This window comes from Macrobrachium nipponense, chromosome 1 (assembly GCF_015104395.2).
Source record: "Macrobrachium nipponense isolate FS-2020 chromosome 1, ASM1510439v2, whole genome shotgun sequence".
NCBI classification, from domain to species: Eukaryota; Metazoa; Arthropoda; class Malacostraca; order Decapoda; family Palaemonidae; genus Macrobrachium; species Macrobrachium nipponense.
In genome coordinates this window covers 106277198-106291736 of record NC_087200.1, presented here as the reverse complement: position 1 = coordinate 106291736, position 14539 = coordinate 106277198, and the positions used below count along the sequence as shown (strand labels likewise).

The following is a 14539-nucleotide window of genomic DNA, read 5'->3' as shown; positions in this document are numbered from 1 at the left end:
GACATCAACAAACTTCTGCAGGCTATTCCATCACCATGATTGCCAGACACTGAGACTGGAACAGTTATTAGCTTGAAATTCAAGTAGAAAGGAGAACACTGTATTTAAAACCAAACTTAATTAACTATTCATGTAGTGTTTTTACCACTGTTAGTTGACAGACCCTTTAAATTAATATATTTTTCTATATTATGTACATTCTTGGTGATCAAACAACAGTAATTGCGGCATTCCCATAGTACTTCTATGTAAATGTGCATTCATCAAATTCTGTATCAAGATACAAATATTGTTTACAGCAAATGCTGCTGCAACATGTTTATTTGGTTATGTAGTTTCCTTTTAAAATAACCATAATATTGTTACTTTGGTCACATAATTACTTTAAAAATTTTGAAGATAGCATTACCAATCTTCACTAAAATTCTTAAATTACTTCAGAACATTTCAGCAGCATTTTTCTTTGTTCAGAATTTTAAAAGAAAATTAGATGTACTTTGAGACTCCCTCCAGTCCAATTCTAAGTACAAAGACCCATATAATCAGGTTAATGTTGAGATTTACTGTATAACAAATTTTATATAATACTATGTAACTTCTTAGTAGTAAATTTATTATTTACTATTCAGTGTAAAATGCAAATACAGAAATAAGTATGACTGTAAAAATTCAGATATTACAAAAAAAAAAAAAAACAACTTTAAAGTGCCTCACTCAAAAGGAAGAACCCAAAAATTTCAAATAGAAAAAATAAAAAATACCATAAATGTCATTTGGTAACCACAAGAGTACAATGATTAAATGCTAATGGCCCAAAACATACATGGCTTTGAAATTTTGCTACTGGATTTTGTTTGACTTAGTATGCAAAAGTGATAGGGTTGAGACAAAATTTGTACACATTACTATACATACACAATTTTAAATATCTTTTTCCATTCCTTAAATTAAAAAAGGGATTTTGACGAAGGAAAAATCTATTTCTGGGCAACGACCTGTGTCGCCCTGTGAAATGGTTCCTTGGATACTATTTCTAAGGAATAAATATTGCTATTCATCCTAGAGAAAAAAGAAACAATATAATGCCAAGATAAATGGCTCGCTCACCTCTAATAGAAGTGTCGGTATAGTAAGGAGCGAGTGGAATCACTACCAGAGGTCCCTTGCCATTTAGCTTCTTCCTTCAACAAAACCCCGAACTACGGAGGAGCCGTGCTACAGCTCCCGGTCTATTACTACCGTGAGTGCCCCCGATGGCATTCCTGAAGATAGCCTCCAAGCTTGGGGTAAGTTGGGTGAGGACAATCTAACTACAGGGTGGGGTTTCACAGGGCGACACAGGTCGTTGCCCAGAAATAGATTTTTTGTTCCTTCCGGTTCAAAATCTCCCTTTTCTGGGGGCTTAACCACCTGTGTCGCCCTGTGAAATAGTACCAGAGAACGCTAAAACACCAAGCTTGAGGGACAGTACAGATAAAATAAGAAGGTAAAGTTAAAAACTTGTAAGGTTAATAGTATAATCAACTAAAATTACAGTCTTACAATATGGGAAAGTATAAGCCCTAAAACATGGGTTATAACTTGAAATTAGTTAGCCTAACAACAAGCAATAAATATACAGGTTAGGCAAAGACAGGATTATAAGTTGATATACAAAAGAATGGAACTGAATCCAACTTGAATGATGAACAATAGCAAATCTCAAGGTAACCCAATACATGGAGGTGACTAAACTAAGTAAGGGTGCAATGGGGCAGGTAGAAGGGAAGGCTACAAGAAGTTATAGGAAAATTTAAGAATCAGGAGAAACTGTGTTTCCAGCTGCACTGCTGGAAATTTGAGGGCTCTAAGGTTTTAGGTAGTGCCGTTTGAAAACTGTCGGAGATTTCCAGCCTGTATATTTCTTAAGATCGTCAAAATTCATGTGTTGGAAATAATTAATAGATGTGGCCACCGCCCTAATATCGTGGGCCCGAGGAAAGGACTCTGGATTGGCCTGTTTAATGAAGTATAAAATTTGTTGCCTGATCCTTTTTAGGGATAATGTACCACCTTCCTTCCTAATGAACAACGGGCCTGAAGAATTCAGTTGTTCTGCTTAGGTAGGCTCTTAATGAGTTGACAGGACAAAGGGAAATGTCTTGAGGTAGTGGTAGGATTTTCCACGAGGACCATCTGTCCTGTGGATCTTCATTTTTGGCTAGAAAATGGCGATCTGGGGATAAGAGGACTTCCCCTGAGGGGAGGAACTCAATGTGGCCTGGTTCCCTTGATAAGGCTGACAGTTCTGATATTCTAGCTCCGGAGGCTAAACTTAATAAAAATAGGGTTTTCCTCAGGAGGGTTATATAATTGCAAGTCATTGTTAATGTCCGAGGCTAGTTTGAGGACATCATTTAGGAACCAAGAGACTGATTTAGGTCTCGTTGATGGTCTTAATCTAGCACAAGCTTTTGGTATGGACGTAAAGTACGAATCAGTAAGGTCTATGCTAAAATCAAATTGGAAGATCTTTTTAAGAGCTGATTTGGTCGTAGTGATAGTGCTTGCTGCTAAACCTTTCTCAAACAATGATCTGAAGAAAGTTATGGCTAGGTTCGTTGTCATGACTTGGGAATTTGACATCTTAAGGAACTCTGCTAGTTTCTTGACAGATGAATCATATTGCCGGAGAGTAGATTCTCTTTTATCCGATTCCGAGAATGAGATATTCTGGGGATCAATTTCTGCATTCCTCATAGCTGCGAATTTCAGGAAATCCATAAAGTTAGGGTTTTCTGAATTTTTGAGGAAGCGGACACAGTCTGAGTTTGCACTAACTGGGTTAGTTTGGGGTTGGGAATCCATAGTGGTCGGAGTCTCAACTCTAGGAGTAGAGGGAACCAATTGCTCTTGGGCCAGTTGGGAGCTACTAGAGCTACTTGGCCTTTGAATGTCCTGAGTTTGTCTAAAACTTTCATGAGAAGGTTCACCGGAGGGAAGAGGTAAATGTTCTTCCATTTGTTCCAATCGAGGATCATTGCATCCGTAGCGTATGCTAGAGGATCGAGGTTGGGTGCCACGTAACAAGGGAGTTTGTGGTTTGACTCCGTGGCGAAGAGGTCTACTTGGAGTCCGGGGACTTGTAGACTGATCCAATTGAATGAACTCCTGTCCAGTGTCCACTCCGATTCCAACGGAGCGGAGCGAGATAGAGCATCTGCTACTACGTTCTTGACTCCTGCCAGGTGAGTGGCTGACAGGTGCCATTTGTTTTTGTTTGCCAAAGAGAAGATGGCTATCATGACATGGTTCAAGTGGCTTGACTTGGATCCGCCCCTGTTGATGCAGTGTACTACTACTGCACTGTCCAGAACTAGTTTGAAATGTGAGTTCTTGGGCAGACGGAGTCGTTTCAGTGTGAGGAATACTGCCATGGCCTCCAGTACATTGATATGTAGCTGGCGGAATGTTAACGACCAAGTTCCTTGAGCTTTTTCGTACTGGGAGTATCCTCCCCACCCTGTTAGTGAGGCGTCTGTGTGGATCACTAATGATGGAGGAGGGAACTTTTGAAAGATTCTTTGTCTCCGTCCATGGGCGGAGACGTTTCCGTAAGATCGCTGGGATAGAGGCTAGTTTGTCCCGTGATCTGCAATTCGCTCTTGAGCGCCATACTCTGTTTATATCTTATAGTTTGGCTCTGAGCAGAACGTCTGTGACTGATGCAAACTGGAGTGAGCCTAGGATCCTCTCCTGGCACCTCCGGGATGTTTGTTGTTGTTTGAGAAATTGTTTTGTAGCTCTTGCAATTTCTTTCCTTTTCAACGACGGAATTGATAGAGTGTGCGATTGCAAGTCCCACTGAAGGCCTAACTACTGGAATCGAGATTCCGGTGTTAGTCTGGACTTGGTTTTGTTTATTTGGAAACCTAAATGTTCCAGGAATTTGATCACTTTGACCGTTGCTTCCTTGCATTAACATTATTCCCTGTTTCCATAGCTCTTGCACTACTGCTTCCGCCAATTTGGTGAAGATCCTGGGGGCTATGTTGAGCCCGAATGGCATTACTTTGAAGGAGTAGGATCTGTTGCCTAGACTGAAGCCTAGGAACGGACGGAAGTGTCTGGCTATGGGAACATGATAGTAGGCATCTGTAAGATCTATAGAGGTTGTGACGGCCCCACGGGTAAGTAAGGTCCGTACCTGTGAAACGGTCAGCATCCTGAACTTGTCGCAATGAATGTATGACTTCAGATGGGACAAGTCTAAGATGATTCTTCGGTTTTCCGAGTCTTTCTTTGGCACGCTGAACAAGCGTCCTTGAAATTTTAAATTGTTGACTCTTGAGACTACTCCTTTGAGAAGGAGGTCTTTGGTATACTCTACCAATTCCGTTGTTGGTGCTTGATAGAATCTGTTTGTTGGAGGAGGGCCCTCTAGCCAACTCCAACCTAGGCCTTTTGTCACTATACTTTGAGCCCAAGGGCTGAACCCCCACCGCTGGCAGAAGAGGTACAGCCTCCCTCCTACCTTGGGACTCTCACTGCTGGTTTGCCGAGGGGCGGCCACCTCTTGCTCCTCGGAAACCTCTTCCTCTGTTTGCAGCCCTGCTGGACCCTCTGAATCGAGAGGCACCTCTTGCTCTGCTACCTCTCGCAAACCTATTGAAAGCCTGAAAGTTCTGGCTTTCATAGTTGGAGTTGTAGGCTGGCGAGACAGCAAAGGAAGTAGAGGGTTGAGGTTGCTGGGACTGAGGGGTCAGGACAAGGTATTGTTGCTGACCTTTCGACGATGGTTGCCCTTGTGATGTTGGGACTGCCTGAACCAATGTCTGCTGAGAAGGCTGGAAGGGAGAGAACTTTCTTGGTTTCTTCTTGATCCTTTGGTTAGGACCAGAAGATTCCTGCCTCCGCTTTGCTACCAGTCCCCACCTGACTTTGAGGCACTGGTTAACCTTTGAGGCTTCATGAAGGACTTCTGCTACCACAGGTGCTGGGAAGAGGTCCGTTCCCCAAATTGAGGAAGCAATCAGTTTGTTCGGTTCATGGCGGATAGTAGCTTCCGCCAGAACGTGCTTCCTACAATTCCTCCTGGCTATGAGGAAGTCGTAAAGGTCACACTGCAAGGTGTGCAGCAAACCTTTAGCCAAAACTTTAAACAGCGGCTCTTGTTGGTATACAAGAGCCGTCATCTCCGCCATAGTTATGGAGGAAAGGGATCTCGCGAGCCTGGTCTGGGCGTCGTACTCCGTCTGGATGAGGGAGTCCGACAACCTAGGAAGTCTCTCACTAAAGAGAGAGGTGGTACAGTCCGCCTTTAGTTTTCCTACTGAAAAAGTAGGAACTGCCCCCTCGAAGTACGTCTCGGAGCCTGGGACTAAGAGAGAGGTGGGTTCCGTCTCTCGTAGTTGAGGCAGGGGCTCGTCTTTCATGGCGGCCTGAAAGGTTGCTTCCACTACCTTAAGGGTCAGTGGTAGCGGAGTCCCTTCCACCGGAGTAAAAATGGTGAAGGGACTTCTAAAGGCTGTGATGCGGGTATTTTCACACCCCCATTCCTCCAGACTTCTCATTAGAGTCTGCTGTGCCTGTTCCCTCGGAAGGATCACTGTTTCCTTGGGAACTTTGTCTTCCCTCATCATTGCTGTTTCAGTTAGCCGGACGTAGCCAATGAATGGTGGTTGAAGGTCCCTGGGGTGGAACTCGAAGTCCTCACGCCTTCGAGTTCCTATGCCTTCGATGGTCAACATTCCGTTGACAAACGGGGCATATGAAGCAATCCTCCAAGGGTTGGCCGCCTTGAATTCCGGCAGTTGGCTGGAATCTGGCATTGGAAGAGGAGAAGGTGGCACAGTTAGGGGGGAACCTGCCGCAATCGAGGTTTGAATCCCGGCGATGGCATTCTCCTGAGCGGCCAGCCGTTCCGCCAGCGATTGGATCGACTGGCCGGAAGACGTAACAGAACTGGAGAGCTGGGAGAGCACCGAGCCGACCTTGTTGTCAACCAAGGCCCCTACGATCACTCCCACCTGCTCCAGAATGTTTGCCGAAAAGGATTCGGGATCAAAAGGCGGGACTTGAGCCCGATCCTTACGTGATTTACGTTTGGGGGACCTCGACGTAGACGAAGAGGCCACCCTTGACCTAACTGTTCCGGGGTGGTGAGCCGGAGTTACAGTGTCTGCCAAGATGACCGATTTCTTGGGGAGAGACTTTTTAAGTTTCTCCTCGGTCGACTTAGCCTTGGGGATCACTGAAGCAACCTTAGGTCGGACAGACCGCTGGTCTTCAGTGAAGCCCCGGAAAGAAGTGGAAGTAGAAGGATCAGTGGAAGGTGATGGAGAAAGGGAACTCAGGAAAGGGCCCTGAGAACCCACAGAAGCTGCTCCTACTACACCCTTACCTGTACCCATGGAGTCAATAGCCATGGGTTCGACGTCGAGGTTCATTGCCGCAACGTCTTCTGCTACGTCCTCTGGGAAATCCCCATCCTGAAGGGAGACCTGGAGGTCGGCCAGCAAAGGGGCGGCCGCTATCGGGTCCACCACTGATCCTTTCTTGGCTCCTGGGAATACTAGGTCCGCCATGTCCTGGGTAAGAATGTAGGAGCGGCCCTTCGAATTCCGGCCAAAACCCCCTACCCATGCTTTGAGAGTAGACAAAGCCTTCTTCTTCTTCTCATCAGAACCCTGTAAGAAAGGTCTAGAGTTAGGGAGAGGATAGGGGAGGAATGTATGTTGTGTTGAGACTATGTGATTATGTGTCTCATATGTGGAAGGTATATAATAATAACAAGTATTCCAGGTGATGAATGAATGAAGGAAGTGCTAAGAAAACTTACTACTAGTGAGGCATCGCCTACTAGCAAGTAGCAGGTTTGGCAGGCTTCGTGGTGCCAAACTATAAAATCCTCCACTTTGACTGCACATCCTGCATGAGAGCGGCATACTATATGGCCGCACGGGTCTTGGAGGACGGCACTGCACCCAATCTCCTGGCAGCACAACATCTGTAAGTCAAAGGATACATGAGTACCAATGACAACCTCCGGTGGTATAAAATGCAAAATATCCGTGGGTGCCGGAGTAGGACCGATGGATAGAGTTCTACGTATAAGTGGCATGCAAAGGAATGCCAGAGTAAGCTCTAATGCTCGCTCCGTATGAATATACGTAGAAAAGTTACGAGGGGGGAAGAAAGTCTCTGCCTCCGCCTAAGCTCACTTGTTATATGGTTAAAAATAGACTCCGTAGGGCTCGGAGTTCTCCGTATGGCCCGGAGTTAATTAATATTGAGTGAGCAATGTCAAACTTCTAACGAAGCAAGGGATAGTGCAAGAGGCGGAAATAAAAAACCCCCCGGGAGTAACGCAAAAGGTTTTAAATTAGAATAAAAATAAAAACCCATCATATCAGTAAGTGCTCGTGTAAACTATCCTAAATGGATAGGCACCCAGTGGTTCCCTCCCCCCTCTCTATGTTCGGTAGCGGCGGATAGACACCTGCCGGACTGAACTGGGGGGAAAGGGTCGGGGTAGGGGAATCCCTCCCCCTGAGGGCCAGGCCAATTTAAGGACGGAGAAGTAGGGGGAGGAGGTCCCGAGCCCCGAGACACATGACGAGTGAGAACACCAGTAGGGGGGAGCTCCCCACCAGCCCGTGAGTCACCCCCCTCTCATGCAGACTCTGGACGCTAGCTGTGAGAAACGAGTCATCACCCATCGACTTGATGGCATGTATGGAGGGGGAAATGGGGGGACGGGTGGGGGATCCCGTAACCGGGTGGCTCACCGCGATCGACCAGTGGTCTTCCCAGCCAGGTGATAAACACGAGGTGGGGAAGAGCCGTCGGAACAACATCAATATCACTGATATATATAGGATTACAGGGGGTCCTCGAGTTACGACGTTGATCCGTTCTTACGATGCATCGTAACACGAATTTCAGCGTAAGTCGGAACATGAAAAATACCACATGATAATGTAAAATACCTATCAATAACAACGACGAGAACAATTCCTTACCTTTATTAGTTTGATTGGCTTGCACACTGGAGAGGAAGCTGCGGTGCTGGAGAGACTGGGGGAGGTTAGTGAAGAGAAAAAGAACCTCCAGAAGTTGCTGGAGATGCCTTCTCCTGAATCACCATAAGGCTGACTGGGATACGCCGTTGATTTTGTTCTTCCAACCAAAGCACCAATAACCTTTCCATTTCAATTATTAGACCACTACGCTGCTTAGTTATCACTGTCGCTTTCATAGGAGCAGATCCTTTCACATGTTCAACGATGCGCTCTTTATCTTTGATAATGGTAGCAACGGTCGAACGGCTAAGGCCAAGCGAGCGGCCAATGTTTGTTGGCGTTTCTCCCTTCTCGGATCGCTTTATAATGTCCACTTTAATTTCCATGGTGATGGCCTTTCTTTTCTTCGATGCACTACCATCAGAAGAGTCCGCCTGAGCTTGGGGAGCCATAACAAAGAGCAAAAGTTAAAAAACGATACAACACGAGGTGGGGAAGAGCCGTCGGAACAACATCAATATCACTGATATATATAGGATTACTTATAATAAATCATCAAATAATAAAATAAAGCGATATCTTAAAGCTAGACTAACACGGGGAACACGAAGCTAATCAATCAGAAGAATAGGCTTATCGCCGATCCAAAGAAAGGGGTATGTTAGCCTAATCTAACCTCTAGTTCAAGAAAACGGGGGGTAGGCTAATCACCAATCGACAATTGGGGTATGAAAGCCTAACCTAACGGTAAAAATAGTGATAACAGGGTAAGCTAATCGCCATACCGAAGCATGGTGTATGTTAGCCCAACCTAGTACCTACAATATTATTAATTGGTAATCAGGAACTAGAGAAGGTAAGAGGAAACATCAGAGTAATAAGATGATATAACTCTCAAAACCATGACTGATAAAAAGTCCTAACAACGTAAGGCGTAGCTAGACTAAGGTCCGAAACGTGCGGTCGGAGCATGCCCCATGGAGGCCTAACTAATAAGCTAACTGCATAAAAGATATAGAGACTATGTGTAAGTAACCATATCTAAAGTACTGTGAGAAGGGAAATCCCTCACGGTATGGAAGACCGAAAGAGAGAACCCGTACCGCCATGCGGTCGAGGGGCATACCGGCCAATAAGGCTTCGAATATATATAAAAAACACGAAGATCATCATAAAATGAGATCAGTAACCCCAAACAGTACTTAGCTTAGAAGCAGAAGCTGAAGACATCTTGAAATAAAAGATAAATCCAGAAAAAGCGAATACACAGCACAGAAAAATTTTAACGTGTGATGGTAACGCGTGCTATCGAAGGAATGACGTCTCAGGCGTCTGAGGCGCTCACGGTAGTAATAGACCGGGAGCTGTAGCACGGCTCCTCCGTAGTTCGGGGTTTTGTCGAAGGAAGAAGCTAAATGGCAAGGGACCTCTGGTAGTGATTCCACTCGCTCCTTACTATACCGACACTTCTATTAGAGGTGAGCGAGCCATTTATCTTGGCATTATATTGTTTCTTTTTACTCTAGGATGAATAGCAATATTTATTCCTAAGAAATAGTATCCAAGGAACCATTTCACAGGGCGACACAGGTTAAGCCCAGAAAATATTATTTTAATCATGCTATATGTACTACCCAAGACAATGAAGCAACAACTGTGATTAGAGTTACTTTCTTATTGAGTAATCCTCACTAAAGGGCACCAGCTCAGGTATTTGTATCTAGATAGGGTTGATAAAGTTGGTATAAGAACTAATACCCCCGTTGCTTATAATAAAATAAGAGGCAATAAAAAAATATGTATTGTTTGTGAGAGAAATTTGATCTACAGTATTCATATAGTACACAAGATAGGGCTAGGAACTAGATGGCTACTAAATAAACAATGCATAACTGGTAAAGCTACATTTGAAAGCAGTGTTGATGTAGCCAGCTGAATCTGTCTACGTATTCACTTGTCCTAACTTCAACAGAATAAATCAGAAAGTCATAGTAACAATTCAGCTGTATACTGTAGTATGGTACAGGTGACCCATGTAGTAGTAGTACTATGCCAGTTTGATACTTGCATTGGAACCTCTGTTTTCGTACATAATCCATTCTGGAACCTCCCATGAAGTCCAAAACGTACAAAACCAAAACAATAATTCTGATAAGAAATATGTAAATACAATTAATGTGTTACAGACCCCCACAAATGTTTTCCAAAATTACATTTTATAGTGAATAAACACAGTTTTACATAGAAAAAACAAAGAGAAATAAATATAAATGAATAATGAAATGAATAATGAACATTTAACATCACTATTACCTTTATGGAAGACTTTTGTTAGCATATGAAAGACAGAGCGGAGAGGTTATTGTTTGGAAGGGGAATCCCCTTCCAGTAGGACTTCAGGATTACTTCTATACATTTTTTAGTGGCACTGTCTTGGGTTACTTACCCATTTTATTTTTTACTGACACTAGGACCAGCTTGAGAGTCACTGGATTCCTGTTGCACATCAAAACTGTCCAGAGACATTTGTTTCTGACATCTCTTTAAAATCAGCCTAAAGTAATACAATGCATTGGCATTAAACATATTAGACACACAGATTGCAACGTCTTTGTTATGATAAAACTTCTCAAAAAAATTTTTAACATCACTCCATTTGACAAACATTTCTTTAATTATCTGCCATCTGTTGCTGTTCCTGCTGAAGGTCTTGCAGCTCCTCAGTGGTTAGCTCTTCCCTGTGGTCGTCCCACTAACTCTTCCCCATCCTCGTCACTCACATCCAAGCCCATAGACTTCTCCAGAGACACAATAGATTCCACAACAGGCGTAGGGTTGTCAGGGTCAGCCTCAAATCCTTCAAAATCCTTCTAGAGGTAAAACTCTGGCCACAATTTTCTCCAAGTAGAGTTCATTGTCCTGGAAGTGACTCTCTGCCAAGCCTTATCTATAAGACATGCAATCAAAGATATTGGAGTGATCCTTCCAGAATTATCTTAAGAGTCAATTCCATGTCTAAGGTCACTTCAAAGCACCTTGAGAACAATGCCTTTGTGTAAAGTTTCTTGAAGTTCAAGATGATTTGCTAGTCCAAGGGCTGGATGAGAGGAGTGGTATTAGGGGCAAGAACTTCACAGTGATAAATTTAAATTCCTCCTACAACTGGTCTTCCAAGCCAGGAGGATACACAGGAGCATTGTCCATTACCCAGAGGCACTTGAGGGGCAACTGATTATCCTGGAGTTTTTTTTTTTTTACCATAGGGCCAAACACTTCATTGACCCACTCAATGAAAATTTGCCTCATTAACCTTGCCTTTTTGTTTGCCCTCCACATCACAGGTAATTTATTCTTAATTTTTTTTCTTAAACACTCGGAGAGTTTCAGAGTGATACACCAGTAAGGGCTTCACTTTGAAATCTCCACTGGCTTTTCCACAGAACAGGCAAGTTAGCCTCTCCTTCGTTGGTGTGTGTGCCCTAGCAATGAACTTTCCTGTGTGATGCAGGGCCTCTTTGGCATTTGTTTCCAAAACAGGCCTATTTCATCATAAATGAAGAACTGTTGTGGGAAGAATCCTTCAGCCTCAAGATTCCTTGAATTCCTGAAGGAATTCTTCGGCAGCACGTTTGTCGGAATTCACAGCCTCCCAATGCCATACAACACTATGTTTGTTCATACGCTTTTTGAATTCTTTAAACCAACCTCTGCTCGTCTTGAAATCACCAACAGCAGCACTTATTGTTAATACCCTAGCCTTTTCACAGATGATCACTTCAGACACACTATCCCCCACTAATTGTTTTTCATTTATCCATACTAACAAAAGCTTCTCTATGCCTTCCATTAATTGCGATCTCTGTTTTGTTAATGAAGTTGCCTCTTTCACAACATCAGCTGCCTTAATTTAATTTTTCTTTGCTAACATAGAGTTGACTGTTGACATGACTTGCTGTACCTCCTAGCGAGATAACCAACACATGCGCCACTTTCATACTTCGCTACAAGTTCTCTCTTGAATTCTATCGTATTTCTGGCCTTTTTTGCCAAAGGGCTGGTACTAGGAACTTAGCGCCATCATTGCTTGTTTGCAATCAGTTTCACTAACAAAAATAGCACAAAACAAAATGAGCATGTGCGGTGATGCAGACTGCGGGCGAGATGGTGCTTGTTCAGTGAGAAACAAAGGCACAATGAGTCACAAAAGATGGGGTGCTTTAATTGGGCTCTCGGTTTGAGGCCTGGTCACGTGGTGGGCCCCAGAAGGAGCTTTTTCCAAGTGTTCAAAATCTGCAGAAACGTACGAAACCCGAGACAAAATTTCCATGGATAAAGTCTACAAAAACCGAATCGTACAAAAACAAGGGCATACGAAAAAAAGAGGTTCCACTGTATTTCCACATGAGCTTCTGCTTTCATAGTCCACACCTTTATACTCTTCAACTTCATCCACAAGTGCTACAGGAGTGCTGTATGTATATATGTGTATTCTAGTCAAGAGGACTGGTTTCTTGCCCTAAGGATCATAATGGACAAGAAATGAGTATCTTGAAGACATCTTAAAAAACTAAAGGTGCAACTACTCAGGAATTTTTGTTGAAAGTCCTCTTACTATGGCATCTAGGCATATGTAATGATGGAAGTTCCTCATTAATATTCATGATATCTTAGAATCAAGAAGTTTAATTAGCAATTCTAGACAATGTACTGTTATCATGAGGGAGGAAATGAATTTAGCTCCCCTTGTTTTGCACAGTTGTAATGCAATATTTTTTCCAAGTAGAAGGTAAGCACTTCCCTTATTCCTTAAACGCCGAGCAGCTATTTACCAAAGTGTCTGTTGTATGCCGGTGGCATTCGGGAGTTAGCGCCAAAGCGGAAAAAAGTTTTTTAAAAAAATCACAGCACGCTTAGTTTTTAAGATTAAGAGTTCATTTTTGGCTCCTTTTTTGTCATTGCCTGGAGTTTAGTATGCAACCATCAGAAATGAAAAAAAATATCACTATCATTATCATACATACTATTGAAATATATGACAGCACGAGAAAAAAATTACATATATAATTGTATACAGATCGCGCTATGAGCAAAACGGTTAAAGCTAATGAGTCAATCTTTTTTCGTTGTATAGTACACTAAATTGTGATGATTTTGGAATATGTATAACAAATTAAAACGATTAAAGCAACACAGGGAAAACATTATCACAAAATGATGCATGATTTGTAACGCCCATACGTAAAAAAAGTTTTTTTCAAAAAGTCACCATAAATCAAAATATTGTGCTAGAGACTTCCCATTTGTTGCAAAATGAAGGCACAGTGGTACCTCGAGATACGAAATTAATCCGTTCCGAGGCGGCCTTCGTATAATGAGTTTTTCGTATCTTGGAACACATTTTACATGTAAAATGGCTAATCCGTTCCAAGCCCTCCAAAAACACCCCATTAAATTTCATAATAAAGCTAAATTGACCTATAAACAATGAAATACTACAACAATTTGGACCATTCAATACCTAAATTAAGAACAAAAATCCAAAACCTGTAAATAAAGTGTATATTAGTGTACAAGAAATATTATTACTGTAACGTAAAATGTGGAAGCTTACCTTTCGAGTGAGGCTATCTCCGAAAGTGGCGGCAGAGGAGGAGGACAAACGGCAGATAACGTATGTACACTTAACTTTACGAAAACATAAAAAATTTAAGGAAAACTATTAAACTAACATTTACAAAACACCTTAACAAAACTGTAACACTTAACTTACAAAAATCTAGAAATAACGTAACAAAAAAAATTTTTTTTTTTTTACGTAGGCTTTTTTTTTTTTTTTTTTTTTTTTTTTTTTTACAGAATTTCAACTTCATCACCACTTTCAACGTTCTATTTTTCATCACTTGGTTCTTCCTTTTTGCTTTCAACTTTCTGTTTTTTATCACTTGGTTCTTCCTTTTTGCTTACTCCTGCTAATGCTGAAGGCCTCTTTAAAAAATAACGATCCAAGGAAGATTGCTTCTGCCTACTTTTCACAATGTTCCTGAAACGACTCAGGCAAACGTCATCGAACTGCGCAAGCATACGACCTGTGTGAGCCTTTCCGGGGTGTCTTTTTTCGATAAACGATTGCACTTTATGAAAAGCGGCTAAGACCTCCTTAATTTCTGCCGTTGTCATAGGCTCCTCCTCTTCATCGCCGCTGCTAGAGAACTCCTCTTGAACGACGTTATGTTGCATGGCCTCCAACTCCTTCAGGTCATCCGTCGTCAGCTCCTCTTGGTGCTCCTCGAGAAGGTCGATGACGTCGTCCTCGTTGACGACCAACCCATGGACTTGCCGAGTGCAACGATCTCGTCAAGATCTGGTTCCAATACAGTTTCGGGATCATCAACTTTTTCGGACTCAGCAGCACCAGCCTCGCCCACGTCGAATCCCTCGAAGTCTCTGGCGGAAACGGCATCAGGCCAAAGTTTCCTCCACAAGGAATTCAAGGTTCGCCTCGAAACCTCCTGCCAAGCTTGGTCGATGAGTCGGAT

The 14539-nt window shown here is 42.9% G+C and overlaps 1 protein-coding gene across 4 annotated transcripts in view; it reads right to left on the bottom strand.

Annotated features, from left to right (window-relative positions):
* LOC135219528 (uncharacterized oxidoreductase ZK1290.5-like) overlaps positions 1 to 14539 on the bottom strand; it is a 334332-nt gene that overhangs the window by 15214 nt on the left and 304579 nt on the right. The window lies entirely within an intron of this gene.